We start from the raw sequence: 19,163 nt of genomic DNA on the forward strand, positions 1-19,163 counted from the left end.
ATGCACGGCGCCTCTGGACCGGGCCCCACGTCAGCGCCGCAGGGTCGCACCAGCTCGTGGTAGCAGTACTGCAGCGCTCCGAATAGACGGCATGCTCTGGTAAGGAGGTGACTGATACTTCTACATCTCCATAAATGCTCCGCTAGCCAGCTCAAAGTGTGTGGCGTAGGTTACTTTGCAACCACTATCTCCTCCGCATTTATACCTCATGTTTATTAAGTTACTTCCTCGTCTGTTTGTCTCTTCGATACAGATTTTGTTACTGAATTGAAACTAATTTCTCGATAAATTTTCAAGAGAGCTCACAGGATGACAACGCAATATTAAGTAGCTTCCTTGCCCGGTGTTCGGATCAGGGTATTTTGCGTATCACTGCTATTTCACCTTACTCCTGTACCAGTATCGGACGTTTCGCGATAAAAACGATTGCTGGTTTCCGCATGAGGTCCATACTCCCTAATTTTTACGTTCAAGGACTTTTTTTTCGAGATGTCCGTAGGCGGAAGCAGTATTTTGGTTGACTCAGTTGAAGAGAAACTGAAATAAACCCGAAATTTACCACGAGTCTGTGTTGTACTCTCATCAAAATGTTTGAAATCGATTCAAGAACTCCATGCGGAGGATGAAAAAGCAGAAAATAATTATTTACATAAAAACGTTTAGTATAACACGTTTTAAATATAAAATAATTTCTCCTAGCTCCACACAAATTCATAACCCCTAACATGGAGCGTATGGAACAGGTAATGGTAAGGACTATAGAGAATAGTTGCCGTTGAGAAAATCACATAACAGTTCATATCATTTGTAGTACAATTAAACTGTTCGTCACAGTTATGCATCCCGTCAATTATCTATTGCATGCGCCCCACGTTTTTCGTTTTAAATTTTGCACGTCTTATCATAGCTACACCGAAGCGCCAAAGAAACTGGTATAGACATGCGTTTCAAATATACAGATATGTAAACAGGCAGAATACTGCGCTGCCGTCGGCAGCGCCTACATCAGGCAGCAGGTGTCTGGACCACTTGTTAGATCGGTTACTGCTGCTACAATGGCAGGTTATCAAAATTTACGTGAGTTTGAACGTGGTGTTATAGTCGGCGCACGAGCGATGGGACACAGCATCTCAGAGGTAGCGATGAAGTGGAGATTTACGGTGAAACATGGAATCTCCAACATTGTTGCGACCGGAAAAAGATCCTTCAAGAACAGGACCAACGACGACTGAAGAGAACCGTTCAACGTGACAGAAGTGCAACCATTCCGCCAGTTGCTGCAGATTTCAGTGCTGGACCATAAAAAGTGTCAGCGTGCGAACCATTCATCGAAACATCATCGATATGGGCTTTCATAGCCAAAGGCCCACTCGTGTACGCTTCATGACAACCCGACACAATGCTTTACGCCTCGCCTGGGCCCGTCAATACTGATATTGGACTGCTGATGACGAAACATGTTGCCTGGTCGGACGAGTCTAGTTTTAAATTGTATGAAGTGGGTGGACGTGTACGGGTATAGAGACAGCCTCATAAATCCATGGACATGTCATGTCAGCAGGGGACTGTTCAAGCTTGTGGAGGCTCTGTAATGGTGTGGGGCGTGTGCAATCTAGATACGATTCTGACAGGACACGTACGTAAGAATGCTGTTTGATCACCTTGTGCATTCCGAAGTACTTGGGCAATTCCAGCAGGACAATGCGACACCCCATACGTCCACAATTGCTATAGAGTGGCTCCAGGAACACTCTTCTGAGTTTAAACACTTTCGCTGGCAGCAAACTCTCCAGACATGAACTTTATTGAGCATATCTGGGATGCCTTGCAACGTGCTGTTCAGAAGAGATCTCCACTCTTTGTACTCCTGCGGATTTATGGACATCCCTGCAGGATTCATGGTGTCATTTCCATCCAGCATTACTTCAGACATTAGTCGAGTCCATGACATGTCTTGTCGCAGCACTTCTGTGTGCTCGCGGAGGCCCTACACGATATTAGGCAAGTGTACCAGTTTCCTTGGCTCTTCAATGTACTGAAAATGCACAAGCATACATTTTCAGGGTTATATGTTCGGAGTTAGGCATCTATATTGGATTAGGAGAAATTATTTGATATTGTTTAGACCATTTCACGAATGGAAGACTTGAAGGATGCCTGTTGGTGAAGGTCCATATTTGCTCTATTTTCTGATTTCGTAGTCGTGATCATTTCGCGAGAGATTTGTGGGAGGGATTAATATATTGTCCAACGCTTCGTGGAAGGCACTCTTTTAGAGTTTCAAAAGTAAGCTTCTTCGTGGCGCACGACGCCTCTCTTGCAAAACCTGCCACTAGAGTTTGATCAACATACGTGTAACGCTCTCGCGCACCGAGTAAACGATCGCAAGACGAAACGCCTCACACTTCGTTTCATCTTATCTATCTCCTCTATTACTCCCACTTGTAACGGTCCCCGACAGGGAGTTGTACGCAAGACTCCCTCCAACAAGTGTTTTTAGGCCACTTCTTCTATGTATCATTTACAATTCCTTAAGATTCTCCAAATGAACCACAGACTGGCATATGCTTTTACTACTGTTTCAGGTGTTTGTTAGCCGTTGTGTATTCGAAGAATAGCGGAACTTTTCGCCTATTTCGTACTTAGCAAGCTACATTTATTACGACCCATGCATCATCAGTCGATCCTCTGTTGGTCTTTCTGATCCTCCCTACAGTCTGCTGGCGCTGCTTCCTTCCTACAGACAGGAGCGTGATTTGAGAGGAGCCTCGCGAAGCCTCCACGGAGCATCCGCAAGAATGTAAATATATATAGTTTTCAAGCAGTAAATCCCTAATAACACTCTCTTGGGGTCCTTTCCGTACTGCCTTCACATCTGTCGTGTTTGTTCTGTTAAGAACGATGTCGAGTACTTGTTCACTCTACGACAACACTGAACCGCATCGAATGCATTCCTTAAGTCAAGGAGCACGTCATCGCCCTGGGTACCTTTGCACACGGTGCTCTGTATTTCATGGACGAAACACAGTGACATGTGTTTTTCAAGATCTGTGTATAAGGAATCTCTGTTGCTTTTTATAGAGGTGATTCGTTCTACAGCAACGTCATAATACGTGAGAACGTGTCACATGATTCTACAACAGACTAACGTCAGTGATATAGGCCTATAGTTATCCGTATGAGTGCGATGACACTTTTGTTGATAATCAGCATGAGTTGCGCTTTTTCCCAACAACTGCTCGGTACACTTCGCTGGTCCTGCGACGTACGATGAGTAAGTGCTTTTCCCGAGAGTGATGCCTTCTTGTAAAATGACTAGTTTTATATTCTTGCACGAAATGCTAAGTGCGGTCTGTGTCTTAAACCCCCTTTACGCTTTTGAGAATATCAGCGAAAGCGCAACGGGGAACGATAATTCTCTGTGTTATACATGCCAGTGCACGTGAGCAACTGGCAGTCGGTAGCATTCGGTTCGCATTCGCTGTGATCGGTCGTATTGCGCTGCTTGTCGGCCTTTTAGTGAACAGTAGTATACAATGGGCATTCTGGCTCAGGCTGAAAAAAGCGGATAAAATATTAAATTTTAACTACAAAATTTTAGGTTCTTGGTTAAAATACTGTTTTAGGGTTCAAGTTCGACAATTCGTTATTATATTACAATTTTAACCATTAAATGTCAACGCTTAAATTTTAAATTCTTGACTGTTCTTTTAAATGGCGTCTGGTTTAAAGGACGATTTTAACTGTCGTTTGGTTTCCTTTGAAAGTATTAAAAAATACAAAAAGATTATGTTGAATTTCGGTTAAATAATTGTAGTTCTAACCTTTCGTCTTCATTTCATTCTAACAGCAATGCACCAAACAAAATTATTTTTAAACATCCTGCTACAGTTTTATTAGAAGATGTAAATTTTACTATTAGAAAACTTCATTTATGTAATATTTTTATTGATTTATAGAATTGGTTATTTTGTAGCGATTATGAAATACGCTTAACAAAATATCAGAATTGTTAAAGGTAATTTTTTAATTATGTTTTCACCAAAAACAACGATTTTCTTAAAAATAAAATCATACTCCTCGAAATTATGTACTTGTTGTTCAATTCCTCTTATAAACGAAATTTCAATATTTGTTTACCATATTTCATTTCAAAGATTAGTTCATTGATTCGTGTGTGGAGCTAAATCTTTCTTTGAGGATTAATCTGAAAAAAACTTTTTCTATTTCCGTTCTTGTAGAGTAATTTGTTAGATTAGTTTTATTAAGTTGATTAACCTTTACATTAAAATACATTTTAGAGACATATTTATTGAACTGTATTAAAATACTTGAATATTCATTCTTTCTAACAAGATTTTTTAAAATTCCTCTTTATGATATAATTATTGAACTGTATTAAAATACTTGTGTGTTCAGGTTTTGTAAAAAGATTGGTTGATTCTTTTTCTAAATACTGTTAGCAAAATCATAAACATTTATTGGTACAATAGAATTCTTTTTTCTTTTTCTTATGTAGGGGTGTTCAACTGTGCAGTTATCAGAACCCTTAAAAATTCCCAGTTTTTACACAGTCCATTTTTTTTACCCAGTCCAATCTAGTCACTGTCACGAATGATGATGATGATGAAATGATGAGGACAACACAGTCACCCAGTCCCTAGGCAGAGAATATCCCGAACCCAGGCAGGAATCGAACCCGGAACCCTGTGATCCTGGACATTACTTTTAAATTTTGTTTCAAACGACTGTAATGACAATTTTATTTTTCCAATTTTGAATCAAATTTTTTTTTAATTTTCGGTTCTAGTGACTGAATATCTATAATTGTTGATTCTCTTATCTTTATCATCTCACTAAGATTAGCTAATTCTTGTTTAATTTTCTGTTCTAATGATTGAAAATCTTTGATTTTTTCTAATTCTCCATTGTCTTTCAGATATAACTTATTTCCAAAAATGTCAATTTATTAAACTTAAAATTTCACAAAATTTGTAAACATTTGATAATAGTTTTGAGACAAATGAATATAAATGACTACAAATAAATTCATAAAAATTGTGTATTCTTTCAGCATTATAATACAAGTTATTTTTACCTAAATAATTTAATAATTCTTTTGGATATTTCCACCAAACAAAACGAAAATAATTTGTATTTTAGATTTATAATAACAAATCCAATGAGTATGAATATTATTGGAAATATCTAAATTAACTATACCATATTCAGTTATTACTGATTTACCAGATAACTCATAAATCATGAATACACCACAGAAGTGTTTAATTTTTATTTAATTAATTCTTCTACATCAAAAAAAGATACACAGTAGCTATGTTTTTGATAATTTCTTTGAATTTTTTTAATTTTTTCAATCCTGTCCTTTCTTTTCTGGGGCAACGGCCTTGCCGCAGTGGTTACACCGGTTCCCGTGAGATCACCAAAGTTAAGCACTGTCGGGCGTGATTGGCACTTGTATGGGTGACCATCCAGGCCGCCATGTGCTGTTGCCATTTTTCGGGGTGCACTCAGCCTCGTGATGCCAACTGAGGAGCTACTCGACCGAATAGTAGCGGCTTTGGTCAAGAATACCATCATAACGACGTGCTGACCCCAGGCCCCTCCTATCCACATCCTGCGCCAAGGATAACACGGCGGTCAGATGTTCACGGTAGGCCACTCGTGGCCTGAAGACGGATTCCCTTTCTTTTCTATCTTTAAATTACGTCTTCTTTGTTCTTGTATTTTGTTATGATTTTTTCTTTATTATGAACAGATGAAACAACAAAAAAGAATTCTACCAATTAATGAACCAACAGCACCCAAGGAAGCCAATAACACTGGTAAAAATACTCCTTCATATTTTGTTAATCCAGAACCTTCTTTCTTTTTTACTAGATGTAGGTTAATTCTTTTCACAATATGAATATCTAATGCAGTACGAAAATTTCCACCGTTTTTCTTATGTGTCTTTCTTTTTTGACTATCAGCGAAAAATTTACAGATACTATTTTATTGCACAATATTTAATTTACCTATAATTGATTTTAGTTTAATTTTACCAATTTACCATCTATACTAAAGTTATTCATTTATAGAGATTAAAAAATTATAAATGAATTTTATAAACTCCATCCATCTTCATCATTTTCAGTACTCACTCCTAATTTTATTATTCTGTACGCTATCTCCCTAACTGATGTTGAATTTGAATACATTCTTTGTTTTGCATTTAACTTAAGTTCTTTATCGGATTTGTGTCTTTTTTCCAAATCTTTATTATGTTTATAAAAAAATTTGATGTTTTTTACAAGCTTCATCCAATTTATTAATTCCTTCATCACTTTTGTATAATAATTATTCTAATCTTGTCTGAGGACCACAATAATTATAACCAGGAATATATAATTTATAAGGTAATTTATTAATTATAGTACTAAATAATCATTTTCTGTTTTTTCCGGATTTCCAAAATATATAAGGAAGATTATTGAAAAATCTAATCAAATATGGAATTCCTTTTTATCATTAATAGAAAAATGACGAAATTTATATGTTAATGATTGAGTTATTCCAACTTCATTGGGATATTTTGTTATTTCTAGATAATTCTTCACTACGAATTGCTGACAATCTGTCGATTCACTGACAAACATTGTTCATCAAAACATATTTGACTGGCTTTTCTGTATATTTCTTTATTAAACCTTCATGAATTTTTTCTAATGAACTGTGAAGATTTCTTTTTGAGAAACTAGGAAAACATTCTTCAACAACTACTTTTATCATATTATTATATTTATCTCCTTTGCCTTGTTTTATTTGGATTGTTCGCATTATGTACTGTATTTCAGTCAAATAAAAATTTGGTATAATTTTGTAAATGAACAGAACCAAATTTTTCACCCAGATGAATTATATGGTACAACTTTAAGAACCTAAAATTTAACCGTTAAATTTTAATATTTTAACCGATTTCTCAAAGTGAGCCAGAACCTACATTTGAATACCACTACAAACCAGTAAAAGAAGTTCCCCTCCTCCCTCCTTCGGCGCCAGCAGTAGGGAAAGCGTGCGTCTTCTGTTTTGTTGTTTTTGACATGAGCTGTGTGAGGGATAAATCAGTCTGAAGGCATTGTGATGTTACTGACTAATTAATGTGGGTATAATATAGGGGACAACGAAAATGTGAAAGTATCACAAACACAACACATCAGCATGCTTAAATCTCTGGCATTCAAAAGAGCTTCCAGTCGTCTCGAGATGGATGGATACCGATCCTGCAATGTTTTGAGGGAAATCGTATACCAAACTTATGAGAAAATAGTGGCAAGTTCAGGTAACGATGGCTGTGGTTGACAACAATGACACACCATTGTCTCCAAAGCTGTCAATAAAGGCTCAACAAGATTTATATGTGGTGACTGTGGTGACCAGGTAAATGCGACAATACATCCTCGTCGTCACAAAACCTGTCCTAGGTGATGTATATTATGTGAACAGAAGCCCTGCCATCTTGCAACACAGCATCAGCATTCAGCAACAATAGCCCATAGTCCATTAGGACTACAGGCCTGATCAGCCAAAGTGGTCGCATAGTCCTTGGCGGTAATGCGATCTTGCTGACCAACCATGGGACCCATGGAGTACCACGATAAGCCTGCTCATCACCGAACCTTCGCCATGTATTTCGACATCAACTAGCCCAGAACTTGGTAACAGCGTGAAACAAAACTCGTCCCACCAGACTAGTACCATTGTTCCATAGACCGTTTTGGAATTTCATCTCTACCTGAAATTTTCTGCTTCTGGACCTGCCATCGTGCTGTCTACCGGCTCGCGAGAGCAACATACAGTTCGGCAGACACTTTTGCTACTGTGTCATCTTTTTACTTTTCGTAACAATTCTCTTCAATGATCGTCCGTCACATCACTCAACACACACCTTAGGCTGAGTCCCAACTTAGCGGAAGATGTTTTCCCGCTTTCCGTGCAAGCTGTACAAATTTTCTATACGATGCCTCTTGAAACACCACGCTCTGCGAATACCTTGGTTACGGAAGTGCCCACATGGGAGAACCAACAATTTGTCCCCGTTAGAATTCGCTTAGCTCTTACACAATACAGTAAAAACTACACAGAACGCTGTTCGGACCACGGAACGTGTTGAAGACGTTGCATGTGGGTGTCCTTTGTGGTCAGATACAACAGCCCACTCTTGGTAAAAATCTGCATTGATGGTGAAGCAAATATTTCTCTCAGTGATCCCATATTTTAGTGCAGCCTCTGTACTTCTTTCAGGGATACAGGAGATCCACAGCATAAATACCGAAGAAAAAGTAACACATACAAAATTGTTGAGGCTTTTGTGGCCACTTGTCCAGAAACTGCCTGTTGGGAAGTCCCGACTTCTTCGGGCGACATTTCTTTGAACGAAGAACACGAGACACACTCTAAAGCCCTAGTGTGGATGCGAGAAAGGCGGGAACTCCATTACAGTATATGCAAACATCATGCGGGGAGGGGAAAGTGCAAGCTATCTACTTATTTTATTAAAAGAAATTTTATTGAAAGAAATTTCTTTGCAAGAAGACAAGAACAAATACATATATTACACTGATTAAAATTAAAAACATCTTTGTCATTGTTTACGTTAAAGGTACCTGTAATTACATGGCTCACGTATGATTGTTATCTTAGAGATTTTTTGATGATACATAAAAATGATTTACTAGGGACCATGGTATCTGCCACCCAGCGAAATTCCGTTAGAATTCGAAAATCCAATAATTCTCGCGGAATAACGTACATATTGACACAAATGCCTGAAATGACATGAGTTTCTGTTGTAACCAAAAACGGGTGCAAAAACTGGCCAACAGATGGCGCTGGACAGCAAGACATCAGTGGGAATCGTGTATAAAACGAGCTGTAGTGGGAGAGGGAGTCACCCGTTTAAATGCTACCCTACCTATAAACTCGTCCAAGTTCTGGTCAGCCTTCCGTCGCTTTACCGGAACTAAACCCTCCCCCTACTATCCTCTCCTCCATGATGATCACCCCTTCCCTGACACCCTTAGTAAGGCCAATCACTTTGCCTCCTACCTCTCTGATGTCTTTTCCATCCACGACGATCCCCAGTTCGATTACTCCCTCTTCCCGGATATCCGCGATCGAACTGATACCTCTGTCCCTTCCCTCGCATCTGGTTTCCAGTACTTGGACAACACTGCACACACGGAACTCAATGCCGCTATCACTACACAGGATCTCATTGCTACACTCCGCACAAAACGCAACACCGCTCCTGGTCACGATCGTGTCACCTACCGCCACCTTCGTGAAGCTCCTGTCTCTTTCCTCTCCACCCTGGCGAGGCTCTACAATGTAGAGCTACTACCGACTACTACCCCGACCTGTGGAAAACCTCCCATATCCTGATGTTCCTTAAACACGGTAAACCACCGTCTGCCGTCTCCTCCTAAAGTCCCATCAGCCTTACCTCGGTCTTCAGCAAGGTCCTGGAATCCATCCTCACCCGACACATCCACCAGCATCTCCTCAGACTCGTACATGCTCAGTGGACATTCGCGCGCTGGAGATCATCGCCATCAGTGTCTCGTGTGTGTGCCTTAGTGTTTGTGTTTAGTGTTCTTTCGCTGTCACGCCACCACCGTTCACCTGTCCCGTCGCAGTCGTCCGTGTTTTGTGCGCCGTGTCAACAGGTTTTAGTGTTGTTTTCTTGTCCAGTGTCGCTTTCGGCCATCCTTCTCTTCCGATGACCTTCTCCTTCACCTCACTCATCTCCTTTCCGAACAGCTTAATTCTCGTCGCTCCGCAATCTTCCTCTCCCTGGACCTCGAACGTGCCTATGACCGCATATGGCATTCCGGTCTCCTCTTCAAGCTCCAAACCTTCGCCCTTCCCATTAACTACGTTCGTCTGATGGGCTCCTTTCTCCCCCACCGTCATTCCTACGTCACCATCCTTAACACGGATTCCTACATCTTTTCGATGACACCACCTTACTTGCCCCCACCCTGCAGCGTTCCCAACACCTTCTCCAATCCCATCTTGACCGGATCACCGCTTGGTGCAACCAGTGGTTGCTTAAGGTCAATCCCTCCAAAACCCAGGCGGTCATTGTAAGCAGAACCACCCCTTCCTTTCGCCTCGATTTCTATCTAACCATCTATGGCCGTCCTCCTCACCCCCACCCTTAAGTATCTTGGTGTCACCCTCGACCGTCGCCTCTCCTGGACCCCCCATCTCCGGACAATCCAAGCCAAGGCATGCTCCCGACTCCTCAATCTCCTTTCCGGCCGTACGTGGGGTCTGGACCACGCCACCATACTCCACACCTATAAATCCCTTATCCGCCCTATCCTCTGTTACGCTCATCCGGCCTGGATCTCCGCCCCCCTATCTTTTACAAATCCTTTCTGATCCTTGAACGCCATGCTCTCCGCCTCGCATATCGTATCCGTCTCCCCTCCCCCATGCGGATCCTGTACAAGCTAATTGCGTTCCCCCACCTCCTCCTTTTCCTTGAACGGATACAGACCGTCTACACCTCCCGTAAACTCGGTCATCCTTACCCGCTTCTCTCACCCATACTCTCCCACCCCTGCCCACTGCCGCGACTGTATTTCCACGTCCCACACGGTCTCCATCTCTCCACCCTCCTTACCCTCTCCCAAGGTGGCTTCCGCCAGTTCCCTCTCCCTGATGATGCCTTCCTCCCCTCCATCTACCCCTCCTATCAAATTTGATCCTCCCCTCCCACTTCCTGTGTTTTTTCCTTTGGGCACACTCCCTCCCTTCTCTCTCCTTTCCCCCCATCACCCTTCCTCCACCCCTCTTCCACTGGGCTTACCCTCCCCCCCTCCTCCCTTCATTCCTCCCCCTGTCCCCCCTGCCCTTGGCATCTCTGCACTCCCCTCTCCCTCTCCCACCCCCTCCTCCTCTCTTGGCAGGTCCTCAGATTCGTACACGCTCAGTGGACATACGCGCGCCGGAGATCATCGCCATCAGTGTCTCCTGTGTGTGCCTTCGTGTTTGTGTTTAGTGTTCTTTCGCTGTCATGTCACCACCGTTCACCTGTGCCGTTGCAGTCGTCCGTGTTTTGTGTGCCGTGTCAACAGGTTTTAGTGTTGTTTTCTTGTCCAGCGTGAACGGCTTCGTGTATATTGCTTTTCTTGTCTACAGTTTTTGCCCGCCATTTTTATTGTATTATCTGTACCTCCGTTATGTCATTTATTGTACCACTCGCGGCTGAAGAGCAGCGTACTCTGCTGCTGCCAGCCCACCTTTGTACAAGGTGTTTAAAATAACAATAAAGAAAAAAAAAGAGAGGGAGTCAGATCAACCCTAGCCTGGCAGATAAACACCTGCTGGAAGGTACAACTTCTACGCAGGATGGCGCTCCACCCCATACTGCCACACGTGTGAGGCACCTCTTGCGCACATCGCTTGGTAAGGATCGCGTGCTGAGCCGCTTGGCCTCCCAGGTCCCCAGACCACAATCCGGGTGATTATTAGTTGGGGCTTAGCTAAAGTCTCAAGTCTAACTCGACCATACCATCTCATTAGGGAGTTTCTCACCATACTTATTGCTACACTGCTGTTCACAACATTGTCCCTCGACTACAGGTGCTGACGAATGGCGGTGGACAGGTTGAGCATTTGTTATAAAGAACATCATCTTAGCTAAAAGCCAGTTGTTACGATATTTATCGCTTTTTATCATATTAAGTTCTGTCTGTTGATCATTTTGTCTTTTTTTTTTTTCAATATAACCCCATGTTGTTGTTGTGGTCTTCAGTCCTGAGACTGGTTTGATGCAGCTCCCCATGCTTCTCTATCCTGTGCAAACTTCTTCATCTCCCAGTACCTACTGCAACCTACATCCTTCTGAATCTGCTTAGTGTATTCATCTCTTGGTCTCCCTCTACGATTTTTACCCTCCACGCTGCCCTCCAATGCTAAATTTGTGATCCCTTGATGCCTCAAAACATGTCCTACCAACCGATCCGTTCTTCTAGTCAAGTTGTGCCACAAACTTCTCTTCTCCCCAATCCTGTTCAATACCTCCTCATTAGTTACGCGATCTACCCACCTTATATTCAGCATTCTTCTGTAGCACCACATTTCGAAAGCTTCTATTCTCTTCTTGTCCAAACTAGTTATCGTCCATGTTTCACTTCCATACATGGCTACACTCCATACAAATACTTTCAGAAACGACTTCCTGACACTTAAATGCCGGCCGTGGTGGTCTCGCGGTTCTAGGCGCGCAGTCCGGAACCGTGGGACTGCTACGGTCGCAGGTTCGAATCCTGCCTCGGGCATGGATGTGTGTGATGTCCTTAGGTTAGTTAGGTTTAAGTAGTTCTAAGTTCTAGGGGACTGATAACCACAGCAGTTGAGTCCCATAGTGCTTAGAGCCATTTGAACCATTTTGACACTTAAATCTATACTCGATGTTAACAAATTTCTCTTCTTCAGAAACGATTTCCTTGCCATTGCCAGTCTACATTTTATATCCTCTCTACTTCGACCATCATCAGTTATTTTACTCCCTAAATAGCAAAACTCCTTTAGTACTTTAAGTGTCTCATTTCCTAATCTAATTCCCTCAGCATCACCCGATTTAATTTGACTACATTCCATTATCCTTGTTTTGCTTTTGTTGATGTTCATCTTATATCCTCCTTTCAAGACACTGTTCATTCCGTTCAACTGCTCTTCCAAGTCCTTTGCTGTCTCTGACAGAATTACAATGTCATCGGCGAACCTCAAAGTTTTTACTTCTTCTCCATGAGTTTTAATACCTACTCCGAATTTTTCTTTTGTTTCCTTTACTGCTTGCTCAATATACATATTGAATAACATCGGGGAGAGGCTACAACCCTGTCTCACTCCCTTCCCAACCACTGCTTCCCTTTCATGCCCCTCGACTCTTATAACTGCCATCTGGTTTCTGTACAAATTGTATATAGCCTTTCGCTCCCTGTATTTTACCCCTGCCACCTTCATAATTTGAAAGAGAGTATTCCAGTTAACATTGTCAAAAGCTTTCTCTAAGTCTACAAATGCTAGAAACGTAGGTTTGCCCTTTCTTAATCTTTCTTCTAAGATAAGTCGTAAGGTTAGTATTGCCTCACGTGTTCCAACATTTCTACGGAATCCAAACTGATCTTCCCCGAGGTCCGCTTCTACCAGTTTTTCCATTCGTCTGTAAAGAATTCGCGTTAGTATTTTGCAGCTGTGACTTATTAAACTGATAGTTCGGTAATTTTCACATCTGTCAACACCAGCTTTCTTTGGGATTGGAATTATTATATTCTTCTTGAAGTCTGAGGGTATTTCGCCTGTCTCATACATCTTGTTCACCAGATGATAGAGTTTTGTCATGACTGGCTCTCCCAAGGCCATCAGTAGTTCTAATGGAATGTTGTCTATTCCCGGGGCCTTGTTTCGACTCAGGTCTTTCAGTGCTCTGTCAAACTCTTCACGCAGTATCTTATCTCCCATTTCGTCTTCATCTACATCCTCTTCCATTTCCATAATATTGTCCTCAAGTACATCGCCCTTGTACAAACCCTCTATATACTCCTTCCACCTTTCTGCCTTCCCTTCTTTGCTTAGAACTGGGTTGCCATCTGAGCTCTTGATATTCATACAAGTGGTTCTCTTCTCTCCAAAGGTCTCTTTAATTTTCCTGTAGGCAGTATCTATCTTACCCCTAGTGAGACAAGCCTCTACATCCTTACATTTGTCCTCTAGCCATCCCTGCTTAGCCATTTTGCACTTCCTGTCGATCTCATTTTTGAGACGTTTGTATTCCTTTTTGCCTGCTTCATTTACTGCATTTTTATATTTTCTCCTTTCATCAATTAAATTCAATATTTCTTCTGTTACCCAAGGATTTCTATTAGCCCTCGTCTTTTTACCTACTTGATCGTCTGCTGCCTTCACTACTTCATCCCTCAGAGCTACCCATTCTTCTTCTACTGTATTTCTTTCCCCCATCCCTGTCAATTGTTCCCTTATGCTCTCCCTCAAACTCTCTACAATCTCTGGTTATTTCAGTTTATCCAGGTCCCATCTCCTTAAATTCCCACCTTTTTGCAGTTTCTTCAGTTTCAATCTGCAGTTCATAACCAATAGACTGTGGTCAGAATCCACATCTGCCCCTGGAAATGTCTTACAATTTAAAACCTGGTTCTTAAATCTCTGTCTTACCATTATATAATCTATCTGATACCTTTTAGTATCTCCAGGATTCTTCCAGGTATACAACCTTCTTTTATGATTCTTGAACCAAGTGTTAGCTATGATTAAGTTATGCTCTGTGCAAAATTCTACAAGGCGGCTTCCTCTTTCATTTCTTCCCCCCAATCCATATTCACCTACTATGTTTCCTTCTCTCCCTTTTCCTACTGACGAATTCCAGTCACCCATGACTATTAAATTTTCGTCTCCCTTCACTACCTGAATAATTTCTTTTATCTCGTCATACATTTCATCAATTTCTTCATCATCTGCAGAGCTAGTTGGCATATAAACTTGTACTACTGTAGTAGGCATGGGCTTTGTGTCTATCTTGGCCACAATAATGCGTTCACTATGCTGTTTGTAGTAGCTTACCCGCACTCCTATTTTTTTATTCATTATTAAACCTACTCCTGCATTACCCCTATTTGATTTTGTATTTATAACCCTGTAATCACCTGACCAAAAGTCTTGTTCCTCCTACCACCGAACTTCACTAATTCCCACTATATCTAACTTTAACCTATCCATTTCTGTTTTTAAATTTTCTAACCTACCTGCCCGATTAAGGGATCTGACATTCCACGCTCCGATCCGTAGAACGCCAGTTTTCTTTCTCCTGATAACGACGTCCTCTTGAGTAGTCCCCGCCCGGAGATCCGAACGGGGGACTATTTTACCTCCGGAATATATTACCCAAGAGGACGCCATCATCATTTAATCATACAGTAAAGCTGCATGTCCTCGGGAAAAATTACGGCTGTAGTTTCCCCTTGCTTTTAGCCGTTCGCAGTACCAGCACAGCAAGGCCGTTTTGGTTAATGTTACAAGGCCAGATCAGTCAATCATCCAGTTGCCCCTGCAACTACTGAAAAGGCTGCTGCCCCTCTTCAGGAACCACACGTTTGTCTGGCCTCTCAACAGATACCCCTCCGTTGTGGTTGCACCTACGGTACGGCCATCTGTATCGCTGAGGCACGCAAGCCTCCCCACCAACGGCAAGGTCCATGGTTCATGGGGGGAACCCCATGTTACTTTAAGCATGTGTGTCAATTTTCGTGTTACTACTTCGTGAAATACTGAATTTTTAAATGTTAATGGACTTTTGGGTCACCCTATACAGGGTGTTACAAAAAGGTACGGCCAAACTTTCAGGAAACATTCCTCACACACAAAGAAAGAAAATATATTATGTGGACATGTGTCCGGAAACGCTTACTTTCCATGTTAGAGCTCATTTTATCACTTCTCTTCAAACCACATTAATCATCGAATGGAAACACACAGCAACAGAACGTACCAGCGTGACTTCAAACACTTTGATGTTCAAAATGTCCTCCGTTAGCGAGGATACATGCATCCACCCTCCGTCGGATGGAATCCCTGATGCGCTGATGCAGCCCTGGAGAATGGCGTATTGTATCACAGCCGTCCACAATACGAGCACGAAGGGTCTCTACATTTGGTACCGGGGTTGCGTAGACAAGAGCTGTCAAATGCCCCCATAAATGAAAGTCAAGAGGGTTGAGGTCAGGAGGGCGTGGAGGCCATGGAATTGGTCCGCCTCAACCAATCCATCGATCACCGAATCTGTTGTTGAGAAGCGTACGAACACTTCGACTGAAATGTGCAGGAGCTCCATCGTGCATGAACCACACGTTGTGTCGTGCTTGTAAAGGCACATGTTCTAACAGCACAGGTAGAGTATCCCGTATGAAATCATGATAACGTGCTCCATTGAGCGTAGGTAGAAGAACATGGGGCCCAATCAAGACATCACCAACAATGCCTGCCCAAACGTTCACAGAAAATCTGTGTTGATGACGTGATTGCACAATTGCGTGCACTGAAATGAGGATTGACACATTGTTGGATGAACCATTCGCAGAAGTGTACCCGTGGAGGCCTATCAGCTGCTGATAGTGCCTGCACACGCTGTACATGGTACGGAAACAACTGGTTCTCCCGTAGCACTCTCCGTACGGTGACGTGGTCGACGTTACCTTGTACATCAGCACCTTCTCTGACGCTGACATTAGGGTTATCGTCAACTGCACGAAGAATTGCCTCGTCCATTGCAGGTGTCCTCGTCGTTCTAGGTCTTCCCCAGTCGCGAGTCATAGGCTAGAATGTTCCGTGCTCCCTAAGACGCCGATCAATTGCTTCAAACGTCTTCCTGTCGGGACACCTTCGTTCTGGAAATCTGTCTCGATACAAACGTACCGCGCCACGGCTATTGCCCCGTGCTAATCCATACATCAAATGGGCATCTGCCAACTCCGCATTTGTAATCATTGCACTGACTGCAAAACCACGTTCGTGATGAACACTAACCTGTTGATGCCACGTACTGATGTGCTTGATGCTAGTACTGTAGAGCAATGAGACGCATGTCAACACAAGCACCGAAGTCAACATTACCTTCCTTCAATTGGGCCAACTGTCGGTGAATCGAGGAAGTACAGCACATACTGACGAAACTAAAATGAGCTCTAACATGGAAATCAAGCGTTTCCGGACACATGTCCACATAACATCTTTTGTTTATTTGTGTGTGAGGAATGTTTCCTGAAAGTTTGGCCGTACCTATTTGTAACACCCTGTATATAGCAGATTTTATCAAGTTGCCTATGTAACAGATCGGAAGGATATTTCATTAATCACATTTTATTGGCATTATGTTAGTTGTACGCACTTTATTCGTAAAGCCTTCAAGCGCCTCGCACGTTTCACTGCAAACATCAGAAATTATCTGCGATGAGGAGATACTGACACTCGACAGTATCACTTACGTAAATGTTTTCAGTTTCTAACATCTAGAGTGCTCTGTTGCTGATATTGGTAATCGGTAATTAGTAATTTCCTCCTGAGTTGTAGTGAGAAGCAAGCGAATAGCGTCAAGCGACCTGTGTTGGAAGTTTTGTAACAACCCTCAGCAGAGCTGCAGCTGCACTTTAATGTGTTCCACGCTTACGTACAAATTCAGACACGTAAATTCTTTTGGTTCCACCCCACTTCGCTTCCTTCGTCAAAATAGTGTACTCACCATGCGAAATAATTCTCTGTTACTATCAACATTTTGCATTGTCACTATACAGGGTGGTCCATTGATCGTGACCGGGCCAATATCTCACGAAATAAGTGTCAAACGAAAAAACTACAAAGAACGAACTTATCTAGCTTGAAGTGGGAAACCAGATGGCGCTATGGTTGGCCCGCAAGATGGCGCTGCCGTAGCTCAAACGGATATCAACTGCATTTTTAAAAATAGGAACACCCATTTTTTATTACATATTCGTGTAGTGCGTAAAGAAATATGTATGTTCTAGTTGCACCACTTTTTTCGCTTTGTGATAGATGGCGCTGTAATAGTCACGAACATATGGCTCACAATTTTAGACGAACAGTTGGTAACAGGTAGGTTTTTTAAATTAAAATACAGAACGTAGCTATGTTTGAACATTTTATTTCGGTTGCTCCAATGTGATACATGTACCTTTGTGCACTTACCATTTCTGATAACGCATGCTGTTACAGCGTGATTACCTGTAAATACCACATTAATGCAATAAATGCTCAAAATGATGTCCGTAAACCTCGGTGCATTTGGCAATACGTGTAACGACATTCCTCTCAACAGGAGTAATGTATCACGAAGCAAATACCGTCCGCATTGGCGGAATGTTACGTGATACCACGTACTTATACGTTTGTGACTATTACAGCGCCATCTATTACAAAGGGAAAAAAGTGGTCCACCTAAAACATTCATAATTCTTTACGTACTACACGAATATGTAATAAAAACTGGGGTTCCCATTTAAAAAACGCAGTTGATATCCGTTTGACCCTATTTGGGGATCAAAATAACTGATGATGGTCGAGGTAGAGAGGATATAAAATGTAGAGTGGCAATGGCAAGGAAAGCGTTTCTGAAGAAGAGAAATTTGTCAACATCGAGTATAGATTTAACTGTCAGGAAGCCTTTTCTGAAAGTATTTGTCTGGAGTGTAGCCATGTATGGAAGTGAAACGTGGACGATAAATAGTTTAGACAAAAAAATAACAGAAGCTTTCGAAATGTGGTGCTACAGAAGGATCCTGAGGATTAGATGGGTAGATCACATAACTAATGAGGAGGTACTGAATAGAATAGGGGAGAAGAGAAATTAGTGGCACAACTTGAGTAGAAGAAGGGATCGGTTGGTAGGACATATTCTGAGGCATAAAGGGATCTCCGATTTAGTGTTGGAGGGCAGCACGGAGGGTAAAAATCGTAGAGGGAGACCAAAAGGTGAATACACTAAACAGATTCAGAAGGATGTAGATTGCAGTAGGTACTGGGAGACGAAGAATCTTGCACAGGATAGAGTAGCATGGAGAGCTGCATCAAACCAGTCTCTGGGCTGAGGACCATAAGAACAATAACATCCGTTTGACCTATGGCAGAGCCATCTAGCGGGCCAACCATAGCGCCATCTGGTTTCCCCCTTCAAGCTAGACAAGTTTCGTTCTATGTAGTTTTTTCGTTTGACGCTTATTTCGTGAGATATTTGGCCCGGTCACTGTCGATGTCCGGTGTACCGATTTCAAGCAATAAAATTCAGTAACGCAGCGGTCACAAGCCACGGTCGTTATCTCGTGTTGTCCTCTAGTGTAAACGCTCTGTGAACAGATTACAAGCGAATGCTATAGAACGCTGGCGAACTGTCTGCGAATGCGCGTTCACTCGGGTGTAAAGGCGGCTCAGCTGATACACTAGACACAAATGTTTCTCATCCGCTCGCATCTAAACTAATGGCGCCAGTCGCTAAAGCGAAAGAAGTTACGCTGGAACCTATGTTGCCAGTTAACAACAAGCCGTTTTCTTTCACGGTCATTCAT

General features: G+C 42.1%; 1 pseudogene; it reads left to right on the plus strand.

Moving 5' to 3' along the window:
* The first annotated feature begins 5,398 nt into the window (after positions 1-5,398).
* LOC126199810 (5S ribosomal RNA) lies at positions 5,399-5,516 on the plus strand (annotated as a pseudogene).
* Positions 5,517-19,163: the final 13,647 nt, after the last annotated feature.

The sequence above is a fragment of the Schistocerca nitens genome, chromosome 8, assembly GCF_023898315.1.
Source record: "Schistocerca nitens isolate TAMUIC-IGC-003100 chromosome 8, iqSchNite1.1, whole genome shotgun sequence".
NCBI classification, from domain to species: Eukaryota; Metazoa; Arthropoda; class Insecta; order Orthoptera; family Acrididae; genus Schistocerca; species Schistocerca nitens.